Here is a 25363-nt window from a genome sequence, read left to right on the forward strand (position 1 = left end):
ACAATAAATGGTCTTTAAATATATAAGTTCCCTCCAGTAGATACACTTTAATTTCTTTTCACTAATCCCCCCTTAACAATTCTTTACAAAGAATTCTTCCTCAAATAAAAGTTTAAGAATTAAAGCAGACACCAGCACATCATTGCTATAATGCCCAGTTTTAGAGCCCTCCACCCCAGCTTTAAATTCTGTCTCATCTCTAACTCCATATTTCCAGAGTATTTCAGAGGCAACATAATCTTCAGTTCATTTCAAATTTCTAAGCTTCCCTAGGGCACCTATCTCTCAGTAGGGTGAGAGTAAGAAGGAACTTTGGTCCAGTGCCATCTGCACAGTTAAAGTTCACGGAGGGAGAAATTGCCCATGTAGAAACCACACTTCCAATCCTGGTTGCTGAGCATAAAATAGCTTGGGCCTCCAGGGTTAATGGTAACATTAGAATCACTTGAGGCTCAGGTAAGAAAGTTGTAATTAAAAAGGAAATAGAGTTTGAGATATCGCTGAATGTTATTCTAGAAAAGCACAGTGCTGTATTTCCTTCTTTGCCTTGGAGCCAAAACTCTAAACGTGTTGGAGTTTTTGATACCTAGAAAATGTCTTGATGAGAGAAGGGGAGGGAGGGGGCATTAAATAGACCGTTGTAGGAAATCTGCCTTGGATGTTTGGAATAATTACTGTTTGCTTCTCATCTATTTTCATTTTTCTGCTTTTATTTCATCTTAGCCAGATTTTCCTCTCCTCAGTTCCTTGGGCAAGGAGATTTTGGCTTGAGGTTTTGTTTTTTTTNTTTTTTTTTTTTTTTTTTTTTTTTTTTTTTTTTTTTTTTTTTTTCCCCCACAACAGACCAATCGGGACTGGGGACTGTCTACTCCATTTCTAAATCTTGCAGTTCAGCTACCCAGGAAGTATAACTCTTATATTTTTAAATATCCTTTTACTAACTAGGATTTGGTGGGCTAGTCTTAATGTGGTGTTGTTTTACTTCTTCTCTGTGAGAGAGCAAAATAAGAATGCTGCTGTCTGGTAAAGATGGGCTTTGCAACACAGCTCCTGTGGTGCTCCCTACAAACCACCGGGCACCCCAAACCCGCCTGACTACTAAGACAATCTAAAATCCAATTAAAACCCTCGCCCTGCTCTTTAAATCCGTGAAGACTCAGGGATCTTGCCTCTTCAGAAACAGCCTTCTCAAGCTATCTTCCCCTTCCTGCTTGCAATCAACACTTGCAATCAGCAATTGTTTATTTCTGGGTTTAAACTGAAAAGACCTCAACGAAGTCGTTTGGGGAATGAGAACTCAAAAGCACAGGTCTCACACTTCATGCTTATCCACTGAGGCCTCCTCTACTAACTCACAGCCTGGCCCTGCACAGAAAACTTCCTCCCTGAATGGACCCACCAGTGTGCAATCCTAAATCTGCCAATACCCATTTCCTCCCCCACTTCTATTCCTAGGGTGTGAATGAAGTGGAGCACATGAAAAGTTACCTCCCCGCCCCCGTTGCTTATGCTCACACGTTTCTCTGATCTCATAGCGCCGCTGAGTGCCTTGGGAGATGATAATTTTAATAAACACCTCACAGTTCTGTCTAATCTGCATGCAGCCGAGAAAGATAGGCACCTTCAGGGGCAGTCACAAAAGGACAGCTGAGAACTCACACCTGCCATAGGTGTTCAGGTGACATGCCTCCAGCGAAGAACTCAGGTTCAGAATGGTATGTGTTCCTCTTGTTTAATTGCTGTCCCTCTTGATACTTGAGCTCTGCCAAGTACTCACTGGTCCAGAACCAGCCATTCATTGAGTTTGCACACATGTTGTTAAGGGACTAAGAAACATGGAGGAATCTTTACCCTCTAGGAAGTCAAGTTTTAGAAGAGTGTCCTGACACCAAACAGCAATCAACTACTGATGGCGGTTTCTTCTCACTCAGATGGCGTGGGAGCTGGAGATTCACAGGCGTGGCTTAGACCCTTGACTCTGAAACCACTGCTGCATCTGCTCTCTCTGTGCTATTGTTTGGTGGCTAATATATAGAGCAATCCCTTTGCAGAAAATTTACATGTCATGAAATTTTGCAAATCACCAAAAGGAGTTTCAAGTCCTTTCACAAAGTCCACAGGGTTCAGTGAAAATAGAATCTAATCAACCTGTAAAAATTGAAATCCCACATCTCTTGCATGACTTGATTTGATTTGAGGTATCTTCATTTTGATCCCCAAGCAATAAAATGAATTGACTCTCTTTCCAGGAACATTATTTGCATCTGGGTCTGCTTCTTACAGCAAATTTCTTTTCTTTTCTTTTTTTTTTTTGGGGGGGGGGTTCTTCCTTTAGACTTCAGCTTCCAAAATATCTAATTGCTCCATATCTACTCTGGTTACAGTAGTTCTCCACATTAAATAGAAATTTCTCCTCTCACACACAGAATTTGGATTTCTTTGCCCTTTATCTTAGAGTACTCTCGCCCTTGAGTTTCATAATATCTGGTCTGGTTTCCATGGTTTTGTGTTGTCTTTGTGAAGAACCATTAACCATTACTTCAATTATCATTCAGTCAGAGGATTTTCTGAAGTCTACACAGTATCTCGCCCAGGTTCACAACAGGAAATTGATCTTTGGTAACCATTGTCATGATCACCATTTTCAAAGGTAAACAGGTTACAAATGGGTGTAGCACTTTACATGTGAATAAAAGTATAAGCAATATTTAGCTTTAGATTATAACGAGGAAAATGATTGTCATACTTTTATCACGTCAAAACCTGTAATTCAAAAAGAATTCAGGATATAGATATGGCATTAGTACTTAGATATAATAGTATATGTTTCTGCTTCTCCAAATAGCATATAGTTCATGAAACTATCTTGGAAATACGCAAATTAGCAGTGAGTATTATTTTGACGAAATCCGACAAGGTCATATGGATTTGTTTTTGAGACTAGTGTTTTGAGGAAGGGAGTTTCCCCAGGAAGGTTAGAGTAGTCAGTAGGCATCCACATAGCAGAGTTTATGAGCAATATGACTCAGATGTGAGGGCAGATGTGCAAGATGAACTTGAGGGATATAAGTTCTTTCCCTATGATACTCACTTAAGTTTATGCATAAATTTCCTTTTTATAAATTTATACACATATAAATATTTAATATATGCACTAAATACCTGTACAATGTTTGAATGTGTTATATTCGTTCAATTTGCAAGATTTAAGCAAGGACACATCAGCCTTGATAAAATTATTACCCTCCACATGGTACTTTGTCCCACCTATGAAAACCAAATATTTATTATGACAGTATTATATGTTACTTAGTATGCTGATGTAAACATTTTTAAATTGTAAGAAAATCTAAGTCTATACATAATGCACAAATTTATTATGGGAGAAAAAAGTGAAATCTTTCTCTAGTAAAGAATATTACAACCTATAAGCCAATGTAGTTTCTTTTCAAGTAATTCAAATTTTCTAAATTACTGTAAAGTAATTGTTTGGGGAGTCCTAGAGTATATGGCTTATTGTCACTTTCCTATGACAGTATGCATAGCAAGCATGCCTTCTATCATTAGTAGCCCACAGGTTCAGTTATGTAGGAGGAAAGTGTCAGGATGATACTGCCACACACACACTCAGGCTCCTGCCTCTGTGGCACCTCTTTTCTGGGCTCTGTGAGGACTCCCTGTACTCTAAACTTCCTAACTCCTACAAATGAATGAGGTCACACTAAAGACAGACACTTCCTTTAGGTTTGATCTACCCACATAGCAAGAACAAGAGGAGAGGAGGAGGTTGCTTAACCTTGAGGGGAATCCACTGCCAGACCCAACAGATGAACTGGTTTGATCTTTGCTCTTATCTATGTCTTGAAACTAAGCTTGGGTCTTACTATTTCTCATTTTCTTTAAACTTTGTTTTCATGGCCAGTAGTTGTAACTCCATGAAAGGAAATAGTAAAATTGAATATATGGGTCATTGTATTGGGGTGTTGTGGTACATGTTCGGTGTTACTTAAATAGAGATATTTCGTTTTCTACTATTCTGGAAGACATTTTGAACACTTTTTCCCCATAATTTATACCTAGTTCTGGGTTCCTATATATCAGGATATTCCATATCTCCTCTTTTATGAGAAGTCATTACAAGAGCTGCTTTCCATATTGTGTATTTCTGCCTTAATTACAGCATACTGCATGGGAGACATTATCTCTGAGTGGTTTTGTTTCTTGGGCCTGTTTCTCATCCCAGAGCAAATATTTGCTTAAGTAGTAGTATAAACCATCTGTTGCTTATAAAACACCTTTAAGCTATTGTTTTAAAGTTTCATGACTTTTAATGATTTTCTATTTATTTCCTGCTGATATGAGCATGTACTCTGCTAGGAACTATTGTAAGTGAATACTAACATATTCATATTGAACGTTTGATCCAGAAAGTCTGTAGACAATAAGCAGAATGAACATCTGTGTGGACCAGATATTTTTAATATTTATGCAGAGTTAATTTCTGAGCTCTAATCCTCTGGATGAATCTAGTTATTCCCAGTATGGAACTTTGTGAGTGTTTGAGTTAGATTCTATTTTGGGAGAGGTGTGAAGATGGAGCATTAAACTGTTTACGAGTTTGTATTTCAGATGTTCGGGAAAATATTACTTGTGAGAATTTTAGCACTAGGCAAGATATTCTTGGATAGAAGATAATCTTGTATGTTTTACAATCGTTACTTGCTAGGTGCACTGTGGGTAAAATGTTTCCATCTTAGAAGTGTCCAAATATAGAAATTTAACTGATACACTTTTACATTAATGTTTAGTTAACAGTTAATAGACCTGATAATTGTGAAACCAGACCAGTACCACAATTATCCCCTAGAAATAATTAAACATTAAATCATGTTCCTTGTAATAAAATAAGTGAACAGGAAACTGGAATGAGATGTTCTTTTTTTTNTTTTTTTTGAGAGACAGGGTTTCTCTATGGCTTTGGAGCCTGTCCTGGCACTAGCTCTTGTAGACCAGGCTGTACTCGATCACAGAGATCCGCCTGCCTCTGCCTCCTGAGTGCCGGGATTAAAGGCGTGCACCACCACCACCCGGCAAGATGTTCTTTTTTAAAAAAGCATTTAAAAATGTTCAGTTTCTTTTTTCCAGACATTTACCTTAAGGTCAGATAAGACAAGTGGATGGAAGAGAAAGATGCTAAAATAATTCATATTAACTTTATTTGGTAAATAAATTATGGGTAAGATTTAGATGTAGGCACCTCAAACTGTCTTACAGGTCACATGGCTTCACTCTTCATTACTTTGGACACTGAATTTGTCTTTAATAGTTCACCTGGGAAACGCAGTGTTATAGCTTAGTGCTTTCACTGCCTGGTATAAGCCCCAGCTCCCAAAGATCTAGGTTCAAAATGCATCACCCCCAAACAAACAAATTAAAATGATCTCACAGGATGAATAGCCTGATTTGAGGCAGATTCAGTGCTAAACCCTCTGTTCGCAAAGAACCCACAGCAAAAGGTAACCTTAAAAAATACCCTGAATGGACAAAAGCTAAACAGTCCTGAGCAGGCCGCTAGAAGGACTCCAATGAAGAATTCTCCATTTTCTTCACAGTCTTCTCATGAACAATAACAATTTTGAGAGGGTCATTATCTGTCGGCTGTTTTAATTTGTTAGCAAAATTATGGTGTGGTAGAAACTTCATAGGGAAATAGGCATTAGACTGTTTAAAATCTGTTATGATGAGTTCACATGAGCATACAGTATGTTATGATTATATTCATCCTCTTTAGATTATATTCATCTCAAGTATTCTCCCTCTATTCCCTCTGAACCCTTTTCCTACTTTGTTACCCAGTGGCTACATCATTAGGAAAAATGAGTCTCCCCCCTTGTCCAATTGACAACCAATCATTGGGTCCACAGGAAGTGGTGTGGCCTCACTGGCTCCTCATAGTGAAGGAATGTGACCTCATGGGCTCCTCCGTAGCAAGGGGAAAGGCTTCAAATACTCCTCTTCCATCACCTTTATATTATGTTTTTCCACATTTTTTGTTTCATAGTTTGTTTACATTAGGTCCTGAGATCAGAAAACGATTTTTCATCAAGCTCATCAGCCCTACTTTTGGACCCAATAGAATGAGGAATTGGAAGATACTTATCCCACTACTGTTTCATTTTGTGCTGGTTTCAGATCCTTACGTGTTTTATTAATTTATCAGAATAATTCTATACGTGTACAGTATGTGTTTTGCTTTATACTGCACAGAAAACTCGCAGCTTATTTCTTGTTGAATTAGGAGGTAATGATCCTGCTGATGACATTAACGATACATAGCCAGAGATAACCAGCACACAAGTAATCTGCTGTCAAGAAAATTCCCTACAAGAATAATTTCAATACACAAACAAGTAATTTACCTCATGGGACATTTTGGTTTTCCCAATTTCAAATAAAATGTAATGTAAGATTTTTATCCTTCACAGACCTGCTGTAAACAAGAAAAGACAAAAATACATCCAAGGAACAGAGAATTCATCTTTAGAATAAAATTCTACTTTCTACAGATAAATGGCCATGACAGCTAGAGCCCAAAAATAAAGACCACAGCAAAGAGCAGAAAGATTTAGTGTGGATAATGTTTACTCTTGTTCTACTCCATTACTGATATTTAGTGATTATTACTGGATTAATTAGCTGATTATGTTCAATGTTAAGTTAAACATCAGGTGCTATTTTCTAGTGTGTGTGCAAAATGCTATGATCGTGTGTGCAAAGCCCTGTGAATATGTGTGCATGCACATGAGAGTGGATGCAAGCGACAGTGCAAATATGGCAAATATGCAAAGATGATGTCAGATTTCTTCTATTGCTCTCCAACTTTGTTTGGTAAACAGTGGCTCTTACATAACCTCAGCTCACTGGCTGGCTAGATCTGCTTCCATGACAGCCTGGGCATTTACTCTTTTCTTCCTCTCAAATTCTGTTGTTACAGATCCTATAACTATCATGCCTGCCTTTGGACTGGGCGCTTCAGATCTAAACTCTGGTCCTCACGCTCATGAAACAATTGTGTTAAAGAGTGAGTCATGACTCTAGCTTCGTTTTTAAGTTATCTAACTATAAAGTAAAATGATTATAGTATGACCAGTAAAGGATTTGGTAACAATATTCTCAACCATTTAAACAAATTCAAGAATTTGCCAAGGGCTACTTCTCTAGCTCTTCACAGTGAGATCCAGAAGTCAATGTTGTGGATAAATAATGCTTCCAAAATCTATATAATATGGATAAATAGATGGATTAAATGTTTTTTTTTCCTTTTTGGATTTTTCGAGACAGGGTTTCTCTGTAGTTTTTGGTTCCTGTCCTGGAACTAGCTCTTGTAGACCAGGCTGGCCTCGAACTCACAGAGATCCGCCTGCCTCTGCCTCCCGAGTGCTGGGATTAAAGGCGTGCGCCACCACTGCCCGGCGAAGGCTTAAATCTTACATAAAGATAATTACATTTTTCTGCTACATTCGACTCTATGAAGACAGTTTAATAATTCTTCTGTAGAGTGGTTTGTATGCTTTTAAGACAGCATAGAGTAGGGTATCGGTTTCATTTATAATATTCAAAGGTAAGCTTCTAAAACTAATTGGGTCAGAGTCAAGCTTACATGCTTCTTTCAAACAAAGCGTCCGCATTTCTGAAGCCATGCTGATAGGTATTATCCAGGGTTATGCTTTGATGGGGATTCCGTTCTGTATGCTATGAATATGATTTATTTCCATTGGTTAATAAAGACGTGCTTTTTTTATGGCAGAACAGAATATAGGTAGGTGGGGAAACTGAACTGAATGCAGGGACAATGACGGAGGAGTCAGGCAGATGCTATGTAGTTACCAGAGGAGAAAGACACCAGAATCTTAATGGTAAGCCACAGCACAGTGGCAATACACAATTTAATAAAAATGGGTTAATTTAAGATATAAGAGCTAGTTAGAAATATGCCTGAGCCATTGGTCAAACAGTGTTGTAATTAATATAGCTTCTGTGTGATTATTCAGATCTGGGCAGCTGGGAAACATTAGCACAGTTTGTTTACTTTTGATAGCCTTGATCATTAAGATGTGAATAATTCTGCATCTCAAGTTTAGTGGGATTGTGCTCCCTCCATGCTGAGATTTCGAAAATTCTAGCTCGAGAATTTCGAAAAATGTCATCTTCATCTCTTTGCTCATTTTCCTTTGTTCCGGTGATTGTGATTTAGATTTTATTGGCGATTCTTTTCTCAGATTGTATCAGTTGTTTCCCATACTGGGACAAAATGTCTGACAAAAGCCATCTGAGGATGGAAGATCATGTTTTTCAGAAGTGAGAGACATCAGGTCATATACCATCAGCAGTTAGAGTATGGGGGAGGAGTAATGCCTGCGTTCAACTTGCTTTTTCCTTTTTGTCTGTAGTCTAATAGCACACCAATGGGAGGGCACTGCCACTTTCAGGGTGTTTTTTTTTTTCCTTCCCCAGTTGTGCAAACACAGTCATAGCCACCCGGAGGTATGTCTCCTAGGCTATTCTAAATTCTATCATGTTGACAATAAAAATTGGCCATCATGGGGTCTCATGATTCATACAGTATGTGGATATAGGCATAGCTGCCAGAAGTTTGTCATTCTTCGTGACACAGCTTCATTTTTATGTATGTCATTATTGCCTCACTGCTTAGTTGTTCTCCTATGTCTGTGTGACTACCTGGTCTCATCCTGTGATATATTTACCCATGTATAATTACATAGACAGAAACAAAGGCTTTCTCAATGCACATGGAGGTAGTCTTGCTGTGTTCCATTGTGAAGAGGGACAAGATCTGCTTTTATCCTGCCATTCTTCCTTTTTTTTCACCTTTTTAAAAATTTATTTATTTATTTATTAAAGATTTCTGTCTCTTCCCCACCGCCGCCTCCCCTTTCCCTCCCCCTCCCCCAATCAAGTCCCCCTCCCTCGTCAACCCAAAGAGCATCAGGGTTCCCTGCCCTGTGGGAAGTCCAAGGACCACACACTTCCATCCAGGTCTAGTAAGGTGAGCATCCAAACTGCCTAGGCTCCCACAAAACCAATGGGTGCAGTAGGATCAAAAACCCATTGCCATTGTTCTTGAGGTCTCAGTAGTCCTCATTGTCCTCTATGTTCAGCGAGACCTTTTGTAGATACTTCCTACTTTCATTCTGCCATTAAGAGATAAATGCCTCAAGTGCCACTGAGGACATTTCTGCCCTTGATAAATTTATGGTCATCTATAATTTACCCATACACATAGTAGGACATGGTTTCACTATTAGACTTACCGCTTGTTGAATACTGAATTGCCAGCTGAGCACTGTGGTTTTTCAAACACTAAAATCTAGTAACAGTCTGACTTTGTTTTTTTTTTTTTTTGCCTTAGTATGAGTGTATGCACAGTGTGTGTGCGAATTTATATGCTTGTTCAATGGTCTGTTTATGTGTTTGAGATTGCAGGTGTATGGGTATGCTGAATATTCATGTATGCTAAGCAAGTCTAGGCTCTAAGCTGATGTCATTTTTTTTCTTTTAAAAATTAAGTCAATATATCTCATTGACTCCAGAGTTTCCCAAACCTGATTAGTTTAGCTCATCAGTTTGTCCCACAGGTCCCTTATCTCTGCCTCCTGAGTGCTGGCATTACAGGCTACTACTAGTATGCCTCTTGGTTTTCCTATTCATGTTGGGTTTCTAAACTCAGGTCTTCAGGGTTCGAAGAAAGCAATTTATCCACCAATTCATCTCCTCATCCTGACAATGGGTTTTCATTATCACAACTTTATGACACAGGGTAGAATAAACTGAGATACTCCATTACCCATATCTCTTTCAAAATAAAAATAATAAACCATGAGAAAAATGAGCAAGATATTTACTTGTAGGAAGAAATATTCATATGTAAATAATCCTAAAGAGTTGGTTGGCTCTATAGTCATGGGGAGTCATGGTCAGATTTCTTAGCTTGCCATCCAACTGCTCCGCAGCCGTTGGGAACCCTGTTCACCTTTCTTCTGTTCACATGCTGCTTTCACCTTTTGGCAACAATTCTGCTACAGATTATTTCTAATGATAGACATTTCTTCCTTGAATGTTAGTTTTCTTATATTTTCAGACTTATTTTTATTTTGTACTGCTATGAAGTTTTAGCTATGCCATAGCCAGAAAGAATATACACATACCTCGGTTGAAAAATTACTATTATCTTTGATGCAATAACTTTGATTTCAGCAGTAATTACGATTTGTTTATAATGAGCTATGATGATTAGATCCATTCTCATGGTAAATACAGAAAACAAAGTTTATTTAATCTTAATTTTCTTATCTTTCAATTCAAGAGAAGATCCTATCATTTGTGACACTGATTAGATACTATATTTCCCACAATGAAGTAGTTGTAGACATCAACTACTCTATATATGAAAATTAATATTGCATGAAATAATTTCATAATTTGTATCTATTTTATTTCTGTTGTGTTTGACCCAGTGTGCTTCAGTGTTTGAGTTCTCAAGAGCTCCATTCAAAATTTCCATATTATAAAGGTTTCAAAACAGCTACGATGCGCAAGATGACCCTAAAAATCAGGAAAAAACGAGTTGCTCCCTTCATGAAGACATTCAAGACATCTATTTAATCAGTGGCGAGGACACATACAATTGACTTTAAAGGGAAGCGTGACACAACAGTGCACTTTAAAGGACGAAGACCTGATGACATTTCTCCTTGGCTGGGACTGAATGCAAAGCTAAACACCCACACAAATGTAAAAATAGCTGTCTATGAAATTTGTTCTTTATTTAGGCAGAAGGGGAAAGAAGCAAGGTAAGGTACACCAATATGTGGTAGACATGAGCACAGGCTGAAGCAGGCAGAATGAAAGGCTTTCTCCACAAGTCCCATGGTGCAGACAGCAGCGGAATTTACCATTCCTCAGAGGAAGCATAAATGATTCTTTCCATAGACATTGGAGGAGGAAGAAAAAAAAAAAACAGCATCAGATTGAATGTATTTATATAAGGTCTAGAGTCGCAAGGCTGCTTAATACTGTTACAATGATCCCAACCACCATTTGCAGGGAGTGGAAAGGTTGTTTGTGTTTTCTTAGGTTATTGTACAGTGCACATTAGTAAGCAGAGACAACCCTCTTAGGTAAACACTGATCTCCTCATGCATGTATAAACATAGATTTAGCCATTCGTAAAGTAAGTTTATTATCCAGTTAAATAGGGAATTTGCTGCTCTTATCACTACAGCGTGAGGAGAAGTTCTCATCTGATGTCGGGGAGGCCCTAAAAAGATAGCATGAAGTGCCGAAAGAATCAATTTGTAAGATCCATGAAATGTGTGAGCTTTCGAAAAATAATCCTGGTCTCTATCAGAAAAGAAGCGACCGCGCTCTCTTTAGGCTTGTGGATGAACTTAATCACACTTCTGGCTTTAAGAAGGCCTGGGTCTGAAAAAGCATGGGATAAAACCGGACTCACTGAACATAACGGACAATGAGGACTACTGAGAACCCAAGAACAATGGCAATGGGTTTTTGATCCTACTGCACGTATTGGTTTTGTGGGAGCCTAGGCAGTTTGGATGCTCACCTTACTAGACCTGGATGGAGGTGGGTGGTCCTTGGACTCCCCACAGGGCAGGGAACCCTGATTGCTCTTCTGGCTGACGAGGGAGGGGGACTTGATTGGGGGAAGGGGAGGGAAATGGGAGGCGGTGGCGGGGAGGAGGCAGAAATTGTTAATAAATAAATAAGATAAAAAATAATTAATTTATTTTTGAAAGTCAAAAAGTCTTATGTTAATAATATAACTTGATGCTATGCAATGCTTGGAAACATTTTCCGTCCATTGTTTCTATTCAAACTGTGTATTACTTACTTTCCTATTGCTGTGAAACACCATGACTAAGGGAATTTATAAAAGAAACCATACCTGGGGCTTACATTATAAGAGTGTGAGTCATAACCACCATGATGGGGAACATGTGAGAAGGCTACTAAAGCTAAGAGAGAGAAAGAGAGAAAAAGACAGAGGGATAGACACAGGCAGACGAGACAATGAGAGAGATTGAGACAACGAGAGAGGCAGAAAAGCAGAGACACAGAGAGAGACGGAGACAGAGCCAGTGCTAAACCACTACCTGAAAATAATAGTAACTTTTAAAATCTCAAAGTTAGTTTCCACTGACACAATCCCCCCAACAAAGCCACACATTCTAATCCTTCCAAAACAGTTTCATCCATTGGGGAGCAAGTACCAGAGTATATGAACCCATCCTGTGCACAGCATTCTCATTTAAACCACCACCCCGATCACCATTGACTTGTGGCCATATCGCAGTTCAAAATGCATTTAGTCCAATTTCAAAAGACCCCAAAGTCTTTCAGTCTCAACCAGTTTAAAAATCCAAAAATCTCTTCTGAGACTCAAAGCTATGACTCAATTATAATGCCTTGCAATATTAAAAAATAAATTACATTCCTCTAACATACAATGGTACAGAATATGTGTGACCATTCCAAAAGGGAGAAAGAGGGGCATAGTGGAGCAATACTAGACAAAGCAAGAAAAACCTGTCAGGGCAAACTCCAAATCCTGTAGATCTGTGTCTAATGTCAAAAGTCTTACATGGCTCAGTCTTTCCAGTTTTTATGACTGCAACAAGCTTATCCTCTTGGGCTTATTCCACTCCCTGCTTGCAGCTCTCCATGGCACACATTCCATAACATGGACACCTCAACATCCAAGGGACTTCAACATAGTTCAGGCTTCCCCTTCCCAGCTTCACACAATGTCCTCAGCAGGGTTCTATGGAGGACCTTTTCTGGGCCAACCCTGGACTAAGTCACTTTTCTTCACTACGAAGGAAGATTCCACAACCCTTTTACTCGTACATCCTTTATGCCTCTAAAGCCAGAACCACCTGGCCAATGCTAACAAGGTCAGCCACCAGCTTGGAATGATACCTGGTCTTCTCCTTGAATTTCATCTGAATAATCTTTGATTTGTTGTTTCTTTTAGGAAAAGATAATCCCTCAACTCTTTTAGTAAAACGCTCCAACATTAAATTTCTGGGTTCACTCCTTTTTTTTTCCTTCGGATTTTTAAGACAGGTCCTGGAACTCACTTCATAAACCAGGCTGGCCTCGAGCTTACAGAGATGTGTCTGCCTCTGCCTCTTATGTGCTGGTATTAAAGGTGTATACCATTACTACCTTGCACACTCTTTATCCTCAAACTGTGCGCTTTTATTTCTGTTTGCTCTGTTTGCTGTTTTTCATTGTAGAACTGCAGAGTGATGACTAGTGACTGTGTGGAAGAGTTGATATCAGGTGATCTGGAATCTCCTTTACCAATGACATCAACCCAAAACTCTTCAGTTTAGCGTCAGGAAAATTCTTAGGATAGGGGCAAAAAGCAACCATGTATTTTGGCGAAGCGTCATAAGAATGACCTCTATCCCAGGTGGTAAATTTGTTCCCCTCTGAAACCTCTTGAGTTAGACCTCAATAGTCCACATTTCTCTCAGCTATTTTCACTATCTTCAAATCTTCTTTTAGCATGGCCCATTAAACCACACTTACAATACTAAACTGCTTTTTGTCCAAAGTTTCAAAATCTACCACAGTCCTCAAAAACAAAACAAGAAACAAGAAACAAAAATCCCATAGTCGGGGTAGTCGTAGCCACATTCCACTCTGGCACCAACTGGTACTGACTTCATTCTTAGTTACTTTTCTGTTGCCATGGCAAAAAACACTATGCAAGACCAAGTCAGCTTAAAAAGGAAAGCATTTAATTTGGGCTTACATTTTTGAAGGTGAGTCCACGACCACCATGGTCGAGAGCAAGTAGAAACAACTAGGGAAGCATGGTGCTCAATCAGCGTCTCAGAGCTCATACCTCACCCACAAGTAGGCAGCAAGGAGAGAAGTAATTGGGAAAGGAATGGGATCATACAACCTCAAAGCCTGCCCCAATGACATACTTGCTCCAACATGGCCACGTCCTCTAATCCTTCCCCAATGGCTTACTCCACTGAGGACCAAGTGTGAAATGTGTTAGTCTACACAAGCACTCTCATTCAAATCATCACAAAGCAAGTGAGCTACAAGAAGTTATTCTTAATCCTCTTGAAGAAAGTCTTCATGCTCTAGGTGGTTGGGGACAGATCCTACAGGTGAGATCAGAAGATAAACAAAGAGAGGGAAACAGTGCTTATGCTAAAACTGTATAATGAACTGTGTAGTGCACGCCTTATTCTGAGGACTAGTGAGGAATATAAAACATGTGGAGACAGTTCTGAGCTCAGTCCCATTCTGCGGATCCCTGGAGGCAGTATTGTCATTTCATACTGAGGCAGAGGTTAAGAGACAATGGCTGGCTGCTTTGCTTTTCTGGTCTTTAGGTTGAACCCCAATATCTGGCTCTGGGTTTCTATTAATCATGCTACAAATCTGGAATGATCTAGTAAAGAAAACGAGAACTTATAGATGTTTTATTTTTTTAAAAAATAAAACATTCTAAACACTTTTAGAACAATGAATGACTCTTAATAATGAGACTGGGAACATAAAAGAATTGAAGTGTGGTGCAAAAGTTCAAAAAGCAAATTAAAAAATATGAAAATTGGAACCAATAGAGCTGAAATTGAAAATAAAAACAAGATTTTCACATGTTCTTTTCTTTAGATGTCTTTGAAATTCAGAATGTTGCTCTGGTGGACAAGAATATTAACAATTGGAATGCAAACTGTGTTGGTATAATAAGAAATATCAAAACTCTCATTTTGGTAATCAGAGCTGAAGTCACAGAGGACAGCCCTGCTTGAAGCCCATTAACACATCGTAATAACAACCACCTGATGTAATGAAAATAAATGAATTCCAAAGAAAGAGAAAATGTAAGAGTCGGTCATTACCGCCTCAGCTAATGAGAAGCAGACTTTCCCTGTTGTCCTAGGTTCCAAAGAAAGTCTTTTGTCCACTGAGGGTATTTTATACTGGGAAATATTTCATTCTTGTTCAGAATTTCTCCTTGGAACAGGTTATGGAATGCTTCTCTTGCCTTAAGCCTTCTTGTTTTATTTCAACAAGCTGAAATATCATTGTATTGCTCATTACTTTATTTCTAATCTCACAGAAAACAGGGATGTGAGAGAGCTGGGCGGGTGAAACAGAAGGCCTCATGATGTTTCTTTTTTCAGTTGAATGGCCCCAAAATGATCAAGAGAAAGCAGTACAAATAGGGCCCTTTCAGCCTTATTTATTTATTTAGACAGGGCCTTTCTATGTAGCTCAGACTTGCTACTAGCTAATGGTCCTCCCTTTCATCTTCCTGATTGTTAGGGTAACAGGTGGAAGCCACCACACCAGCTCATTTATCACGTTAGTATTCTTATATTTTATAGAGTCACATCAGTTTTATAACCGTTCCTGGCAGTGGAATTTATGTTCTCTCTGGGATTTGATCTTTTTGTTAATTTTGTTGCTTGTTGGTATGCAATACATGAGTTAGTTTAGGCTTTAATTTCATGTTTGTTATTAGGATCCAACTTCGTGTCTTTATGCACCTCTCCCCAACTCTCTGTCTCACTGAGTGTGTAGGCCAGTTTAAATATGAACAGTTTATAGACCCTCTCGTTATCTGTCTCTTGGTAATTCACACACTTTCCTTGTCATACTGGAGACCTCTACTGGGCTCATATTTTGGAAATAGTAGTCCTCCTCTACTCTGATCACTTGCTTAGCTATTTCTGAATCAAGAGAATTTCCTCACTCATATGATAAATACCCAGGTTTTGTGTGACATGAAGACTAAGTAGACTGCTAGCAATATACATTTTTCTATTGCTTGTGACTCTTTTCTTTTGAAAAAACTATCTTGTCTCGGTGCCTAGAACCTATTATAAGAGTAAAATAACTGTGTGGCAAGTATAAATAACAGAACAAAATCATATAGGAATTCAGAAATACCTAAAACAAATTTAATTTGCACTTCTCAAAAGTCAGACCCTCTTTTGGTACATTGGAATTTCTTTCCATAGTTAATACCCTGGAGAATCACATGTGGTTGATTCTGGTAAGAAGAACAAAGGATTCAAGCTAGAATTATTTCCCATCTAAAGTTTCTACCCTTAGAGAAATTAGTTGTTCAACTCAAACCAAAAGTATTTTCTCTGTAAAATAGAGCAAAACTCGTATCTACTCCAAAAGGTGATAATGCTGACTTAGTAGGCTGCGCTACTAGGACAATGTGGTGTAAAGTTCATCCTACGGTAATGGACTGAGTAAACACCTGACATACCTTCCTTGCATGGATAGATGATCCTGCAGCCAAGAATGGAATACTATAAAATCTTTCTTTATAACTTATACGTGTAGGTCATACATTTTATCTTCCAGTTGTCTGGTGGGTTAACCTGGTTTGTTACCATTTATACTTTAAGATACTGATACAATTTAAAGCTATACCAAACAAATATGCCAACTGCTTAAAACACCCTGAGCAACTTAACCCAAGCAAAAAAAAAACAAAACAAAACAAAAAAAAAAAAAAACAAAAAACAGAGTCTTATAGTTAATTGTTGAGAAACTCATTGTCTTTCAAATACATCCCCAAAATACAAAATACTAAACTATTATTAACTCAATAATGTGATGAAATAATTTCAGATAATCTCAGTTTTGGATGAGACTTTTAGCAGAGTCAGAACATAGGTTTTACTCTGCTTAGTGTCCCCATTTCCAGCCCTATTGCCAACACTTCCTTTTTATTTATTTATTATGTATACAATATTCTGTCAGTGTGTATGCCTGCGTGCCAGCAGAGGGCACCAGACCTCATTACAGATGGTTGTGAGCCACCACGTAGTTGTTGGGAATTGAACTCAGGACCTTTGGAAGAGCAGGCAATGCTCTTAACCGCTGAGCCATCTCTCCAGCCCCAACACTTCCTTTTTTTTATTCTTTGATTCCTCTCTGGAGAATGAATTACATATTTATGCTACTTAAATATATGCCCAATCTCCATCTTATTATTGAATCCATCTTTTTCAGTGATAGTCCTGAATATTAAATAGCTTGAAGCTCTTTTTTTTTTTTCCTCACACAGAACCTAGTACTACCTCCTAAGGCCACCTAACACCATGTAGCTTTTCTGACACATTTTCCTTTATTATGAAAATTAGGCCCCTCCCATTGGTCTTTATGCTAAGGTTATATAGAGAACATCTACTTCTTTTCCCTCATTATTGTCCCTCAAACAGCTGAAGACTGCAGTCATGCTCTGCCTGAGGGTGTTCTTTCCCTGACCCTGAATCCATATCTTACTTCAACTCTTGCTTATATAGCTTGGTGCTAAATTTCCTCAGCATTCTAAGGTCTCTGAATGCGTAGCTGTTCATCTTTGTCTTTGTCTAATAGAATTGCCCAGAACAAAACAACTTAATAAAAATACAGTGGGTTGTATGGAAAAGAAGACGTGGACCACTGTCCTTATGCATTATGAGACCAACAACAAAGCTAAAAACCAGTAAGTGTTACGCTCACCCTCACAATATTCACTTTTAAACCAAGAAAAGTCATTTGCCCTCAGTTCTTTATCCCTGAATTGGGAGTTTGTTATGGTGCAAGAGAGCTGAACATTGAGGACATAATGCATTGGAGCAGACAGAGTTGTAAAGAAGGGAGAATATTGACCATTCAAATTCTCACTCAGATAGAGATAAGCTGATTATTTTCAAGAGTAATGATTAAATAGTACTGAAATTAACCAAACAAAAATCAAGCAAGGGTGAATTTTGGGTAGAAAATACTATTAGTAAAAACTTTTTTTTTCTGATTTTCCTCTTCTTCTGGAACAAAGGGCTATCAACTCTCTCAACAACTTTTGTCATTGAGCATATCCATGGGACTAGTGATGGATAATGGGCTTTGAGAAGAGGGATGAGCATCACTAATATGTTGAAGCACCCAAAGCGAACTATGTAGTTTTCCATATGTTCATCTCGTCTCCAACATATATGTATATGTGCAATCATGTTCAAGTAGATAGTCACAGTATGTCAAAATACTGTTTGATTAGATTTGTCCCAGGCACCTTGCAGGTAAAACTCTTTTATCTAGAACTTCATTGATGATTTACCTGTCATTGAGGAAATTCTAGGCTTACAATGGTGTTGGAAGTCCTTCTGTATATATGTTTCTTTTATTGGTTAATGAATAAAGAATCTGCTTGGACTTATGACAAGGCAGCATGAAGCAAGGCAGGAATTCCAAGAAGAGATAGATGAGAAGAAAGCACAGTCAGAGAGATGTCATGTAGCTGCTGAAGGAGACATATTCCCTGGTACCTTACCAGTAAGCCACAAGCATCATGGTAAAATATAAAATAATAGGAATGGGTTAAGTTGAGATGAAAGAGTTAGTTGATGAGAAGCATGAGCTAATAGGCCAAGCAGTGTTGTAATTAATACAGTTTTGTGTAATTATTTCAGTCTCGGTGGCCAGAAAACAAATAAGTAGTCTCAGCGCACTAAAACATGAAAGAGAGAGTGTATTAATATTTACTTGATATAGTGATTATTAAGTAACTTCAATTTCATAACAACTTGCTATACCAGAAATAATGAGATAGCCTAGATTTTTCTCATGCTCTCTCTCTAATGCTTCTGTGAGATACATATTGGCTATAACACATGGACACAGAAGAGAGGTAAGGTGAGTCCTTATACATTTTAAACATGGGTCTATAAACTTTCAATCTCTGCATTCCTGCTATTTCAGTATGCTGCTCTTACATATTTGCGTGTCCTGCTGTCAAGTTAAATGTGATTATTTGAAATTGTAAAAGAGAGCACATTAATAATTCATTCAACAGTTCAATCTTTCTTTCAATAAGTTTTTACTGAGCAATGATTTTCAACTAAGCTCAGAGCTGGATGTTACATATTAAAACAATGAAGCCACAGCCCCTGCTCTACCTCTTTTATGTTCATTTTTCCTTTACTTTACTGGGGGGGGGGCTCATCTCTATTTTCAAATTGTTGATGTCAATTCAGTTACTGTAACAATAGGCTACTCTAAGGTCTTGTCTTTTTTTTTTTTTTTTTTTTTTGGAAGGGGTGGAATGATGTATCAATTTTAGGATCATTATTACAAGCCCTAGTCTTAGGAAGAAACATGACTTCCCTGAGCTGTTTTGCTATCTTGTTTCTTATGCGTTTCCAGAACAGGTTCCTTCCATTTTAGAAGGCTTGTTATAACCCCCGTTGCTTGTAATTTTAGAGCTAAGTCACCAAAACTCATTTTTCTTCTTGAAAATCCATCTAATTTCTCCAACCTGTCTGATGTCAATAATGCAAGTGCTATTTTTACCTCTGTATTGTTTTCCCATGGATATATGATGAATTCCCATGAATTTAGAGGTAGGAAAAAGCATAAACCTATGTTCCACAGTCCCTATTCATAAGAAGAACGGCCATACTGTGGCTCTTTCCCATGCTCAGCATCTCACTAGGGTGACAAGAAGCTAGCTAAGGTTGCAGTTCTCACATAGGCTTGAATTTCGCCACCTACACTAAGTGTTGTGGAAAGTGTTAATTTCCCGACTGCTTGTCAGCTGGGGCTGCTGTCAGCATCCTGTGCCTGACCTCTTCATCTTCAAGTTAGCAACAGCAAATTGAATTCTTCTCATGTTTTAAATAGCTTGCTTGTGTACCAACCAAGAAGACACTTCACTTGGACAGGGCTCCTATGATTGTGCCAGACTCCATATGTAATCTCCCTATCTTAAGGTCAACTGTGCCATATGACAAAATCTAATCACACGAGTGAGATCCCTCATGTTTGCAGCTGCATGGATTTTGCAGTGCATGCATTCTGGGAAACTGGGTGGCAGGGGCTTGAAGGTCAACTTAGGTTTATGCCTATTGTGCTTTTCACAATATTTTTTAGTCTGTCTCTAATATTATTCAGTAACAGTGAATGAAGGATGAGCTTTGATTTTTGAGGGGGTGCTTTTTGTCTCTGATAGTTTCTTCTTTCCATTCTTTCAGTTGTATGTGTATTTATTTTTCTACTTTTTTTGGTAAAAAAAATAAAAGATAAGAAAATTTGGCCATATAATCAAAGTATGCACATTCCCGCAAATGCATTTTTTTTTTTTTCTGTGTGGCATTGTAATCTGAAGCCAGGGACATTCCAAAAGTGAGTTATTGTCAAAGCACTTGCCTGCTTGGCCCATTAGCTCTACCTTCTTATTGGCTAAGTCTTATATTAATTTAACTCATTTCTATTAATCTGTATATCGCCATGTGGCTGTGACTTACAGGTAAAATTCTAACCAGTGTCCCTCTCAGGAGAGGATCCATAGCTTCTCTCTGACTCTTCCTTCTCCCAGTATTCAGTTCTGTCCTCCCCGCCTACTTAAGTTCTGCACTATCAACAGGCCCAAAGCAGGTTTTTTTTTTTTTATTAACCAATGAGAGGGACACAAAGACAGAAGGACCTCCTTCACCAGCTACTCTGTCTATCCATATAAACCACTATGTACCTTTTCCTACAATATGAGGTTGTGCGGTACAGTCTCTTCATAGATGGAAAAGGTTACCAGAAGACTTTGTGATGGATGAGAAAAAGAAATAAAAAATACAATGGTGGTTTGAAATACATTTTCTTTCATCAGAACAAGCCATTTTGTTACTGAGCTGAATTTACATACTAAGTTTTAGTTTCTACGTAACAAACTTGTTACTTATCCTTTATCCTTTTGAGGCAATCTCATGTAGACCAGTCTGAACTTGGGCTCCAGATGATGATGACTTTAAATGCCTGATCCTCATCTCTACCTCCCTAATGTTGGGATTACAGGCATGCACCATCAACTGGCTACTATTTCCATCATCCAGTCATTTTCTGTGAAACTAGTGATTTAACCAAAGACTTGCCACACAGGAATTATTTTACCCCTAACCCATGTCACTGACCCAAAAGTTTAATTAATAACAAAATCATCTTTGTTTATCAAATACCAGCTCTGCATTCTTGTAAACCTGAACAACCAATTAGGCACTTGTTAAAGGATTCATTTCCATAACAGGCAGGATTTGGTTGAACACAGATTTGACAACTGTAGTGCACCATTTTTTTTAGCTCATGATATAGTACATAGCAACATAAAACAATTGAAGTATATGAATTTTTCTGTAAAAATATTAATGTAAGAAAGATGGAATGATGATGTGAAATCCACTGTGGGTGCACCACTAATATCAGAAAAGCTGTACTGGTGTTCAGCATCCCAGCCTCTAAACTGCAGACGTGTGCCAGAGGTAAGCTGTCAATCAGCCTCTGGGTTGAATGGCAGATTTGATAACTGGAGAGCACAGAGCCACAAAATCAGCACCATACTGGAGATCTTTTATTCTAGACTTCTTGAAAACCCATGGAGACTTGCTTTCTTTTTCATGTATTCTATGTTGATGTTTAAGGACTGCAACTATTGTAGCCAACGGGATCGTGTCAGACTCTCTGGATTGATTCTCCGAGGCTATGCCTCCTGCTGAGTCAAGTCTGCCATGTTGTAGAGAAGTGTGCCATGACATGCTTCCCACCAGAGACTGGGCATTGGAACTCTGGCTTTGCTCCAGTATTAACACAAGCATTCCTCATCCCACCAGGAAATTTCACCACCTCTTTATGCTGGATGAAGTGCCTTAAATAGGAATTTAATTTATTCATTGTAGCAGTTGCTTTTGTTCAATAAATACTAACTGCTTATTAGAAACCCACTTATTGAAGATGAGCAGCTATATCATAGACACATATCAAATTTATGGACTCTAAATCTCACTTAATATGCTTTGAATATTCTATTGGTCTTTGCAATACTATGTTAAGATGACTATATTTATTTCAAGACTTCAAATAAAAATAGCTGCTATTGGATAATTATGCATATATTTTCTATCTCTGGCTTATTTACAGAACATTACAAACTATGTGATGTTTACATGCTTTATCTTATGTTTCGTAGCTTAAATTTTTGATAAATAAGCTTTAATGCTCTTTTGATTTATAATCAACAGATATTAAACACCTTATTAAAACTGGGGGAGTATTTATGACATACACTGTTATACGTTACTCCAAATTACTTTTAATTTCCTAGTTGTTCCCCTGGGAAGACAGTGCGATTTTGTTATTAGGAAATATAGATCATTTGATTTGATTCAAAACAAAGCACAACAGCCAAACCGGAGACTTTGCACAGTGAATCAGTGGACGATGTGGTAGCCAAGATTCTTGTCAATGCAGCAAGGAATGAGAAAGGGCAGATATGGCTTGCTTTCCCACACAGGAAGTAAAGCTATTCTACATACTTGCACGTCACTCAAGAATGGGCCAAATCTCGATTGCCACACTGACATTGTGCCACTATTGTGCTTGTCACTTGGCTGCTCCTACTGCTTCTAAGTCAAGGTCAAAGGGACGTCAGGAGGGTAGCCAAGATTTCTAGGCTCTATTCCAGGAAGACACCGCACAAGTCCTGGAGTTTCCTTCTAAGGAATCTATGAACTAAGACATTGGTTTTACACATTGATTTATATTTATAACCTCTATTTTATGATTTAAAAATATATCAGAGGTTCATTTTTAAATTTGTTCTGTTGGTCTCTCTTTTATATTGTAGGTGAGAACAGCCACACAATTTAAAATACAAAACACAAATAGATTCAAGTTTTTAAAAAATCATGTTTTCAGTTCGGGGACATTTTTTAAATTTCACTTTCCTCTACTCAAATCTTCTTTCTTCAAAAAATGGCATTTAGAATGCAATTTAAAATTGAATTTCCAACAGGAAAAAAATAAGGAGTAAAAATAATGAAGTTAGTTTAGAATCCTGTCTGCCCTGCCATGCTATTCGTGTGAGGGCCTTTATTCTACCATAAACAATATATGTATGAAGAGGTCACTCAACAATAAGAAATTAAAGTTCATAGTGCTCTGGATGCCTTCCGTGCAAATTATTTTATTACTGCAAAGATTGATTTGAGTCATTTTTTCAAACAGTCATGAAGAGCTCATTAGGATATTTTCCTTATCCGCAGACTGATTATTGTCTCCTCCAGACAGCAGGCAGGCATGTGGGAAGCATTGTCTGGGGAATCAAGCATTTTCCTGGCAAACCGTTTCACAAAGGTCCATAGAGCAAGAGATTATCCCCTGTTGGTTAGGTAGAAGCTCTTCTAGCCACTTCAAAAGAGCCAACAGCCTCGTTCACCCTTTGCGAATCCAGTTATAATCAATGGGATGTAAAGATTACATCCCTGCCTCTAGTCACAGACTACTTTTTGTGTGCATTCTTATTGATTTAGCTATGAGTGTATTTAACCATTAAAGGCATTACTGCATCCCCCAGTACTGCACTTAAAGAAACCTAGAGCACCCTTTTAAGAAATATGAAAACAGACAGGTTTATGTATGAATCGACTCACCATTGGGGAAAATAATTGAGCAGTTATTTATGCACAAGGAAAAATTACCCAAATTACTCAACAGTGATTTTTTTTTAAATAACCACAATCGACTATTTCAGTTTTGAGATAATAATAATGATAACAGTTGTGCTAATACAGTTATGGATTATATGAATGAGGCCTAGTGAATACTTTAAATGCTTTATGTCATTTAATTTTCAGAGCAAAATATGTGGATTCCTTTCTACTTTTTGGTAACAAAAATTGACACAGCCCAGTGAAATAATTTATGTAAGGTAAAGAAGACAGTTATTATGTATTAAACCTGATGTTAGAGCCTAAATCTGCCTGAAGACAAAGCCAATGATTTCAGCTGATATATTATTTCCAATGTAAAATATAAGAGGGTCCTGACAATCCAGTTGATTTCATGTGACCACAAATATTTATTGAAGACTAACTACTTTGCTGATTTTTCACTTAATGTTCTGTATGGCTTTAGCCTGGCAAGTGTTCTGAGAATCATTTACGGCTTATCATAATCTACTGAATCATATGCTCTGGCAAAACTTCTTAGATCAAGGACTAAAATACTTTTATCATTGCTTTTATCACAATGGGTGAGTCACAGTCCTTGGCTTCTCTTTCATTTGGTTTGCATGCACCAGTGTCCACACCTGTGCTTAACTAACACAAAGTGGAATGCAAGACGGAAGGAGAAAAGAAGAAAAGAAAGGAAGAAATGAGAAAGGAAAGGCAATGATTAGCAGAGTGAGAATGAGGAAAAAGGTAACAATTTGGGAATGCTATGGATCCCAAGAGCTTTCCTAAATTTTTGTCATTCTATGATATATGACCTTAACTATTCATGTCTACCTACCACCATCATATGCACAAAAATGAGTGGATAGATTTGAAAATACATAAGCTATTACCTCATGCTAAATAGGCCTTTGCTACTGTTAGAGAAACATACTAATAGCTGATTTTTTATAGCTGTGGATGTCTTACTTTTTTTTGACACAAATACTACTACATCAAATAACGACACTAGTACAAGTGTTAAGTGCACATGAATAGCTCCATTGTGGGAAATATGAATTGGCAAAGAACCCACAAATTTACCTTATTTAAATTTTATAACTTTCAAACAAAATCCATAGATAGCCCAGACAGTGAAATACCCATATATAAAATTTGAAAGAATGAAAGACATAAGCTTCTAATAAGACCATTTAATTGCGGCAGGGGGCAGGGCAAAGTAAAAACTCTGAAGAAAAAAAAAAAGAAAGGCTTGGAAGTACAAAGGGAGACAATTTATTGGGAAACATATGTGAAGTTCATACTTTGTCAATTTCTGTAGTAGAATTTACCCTTTCTTTCTTTCTTCATCTGATCCAGATGGCCCCTCCTTAATTAAAGCAATCGCACAGCTCCAAGGCCTGCATTGTCATGTCCTTGTGGGCTCTGTTATGCCACAAATGACTTTCACATCTGGGAAAATATATTGTCTTCCTGCTAAAACTAGAACCTTTGCAGCAACCTTCATTTCAACTCTGCCTCTCTTTTTTTAAAAGTCTAATTATCTTTTTAAAATAATCAGAATTGTAATTTAAATATTACAGTACATAATTAACCACACTGGTTGACAGAGAATGAGGACTTGTGGCTCCAGGCAAGCATCAAAATTAATATATACCGTGGGGAATGCGTCCTGCTGTAAAGGTGTGTCATCTGGCTGGGGTGCAGGGAGGAGAACTGAGTAGGCTGGCTCTCCTTTGACCAGACAGCTGCCTTGGGTAAGATGCTAAAACCCCATTAACCTTTGG

This window comes from Alexandromys fortis, unplaced genomic scaffold, assembly GCF_014885135.2.
Source record: "Alexandromys fortis isolate MF-2015 unplaced genomic scaffold, M_Fortis_MF-2015_v1.1 scaffold_68, whole genome shotgun sequence".
NCBI classification, from domain to species: domain Eukaryota; kingdom Metazoa; phylum Chordata; class Mammalia; order Rodentia; family Cricetidae; genus Alexandromys; species Alexandromys fortis.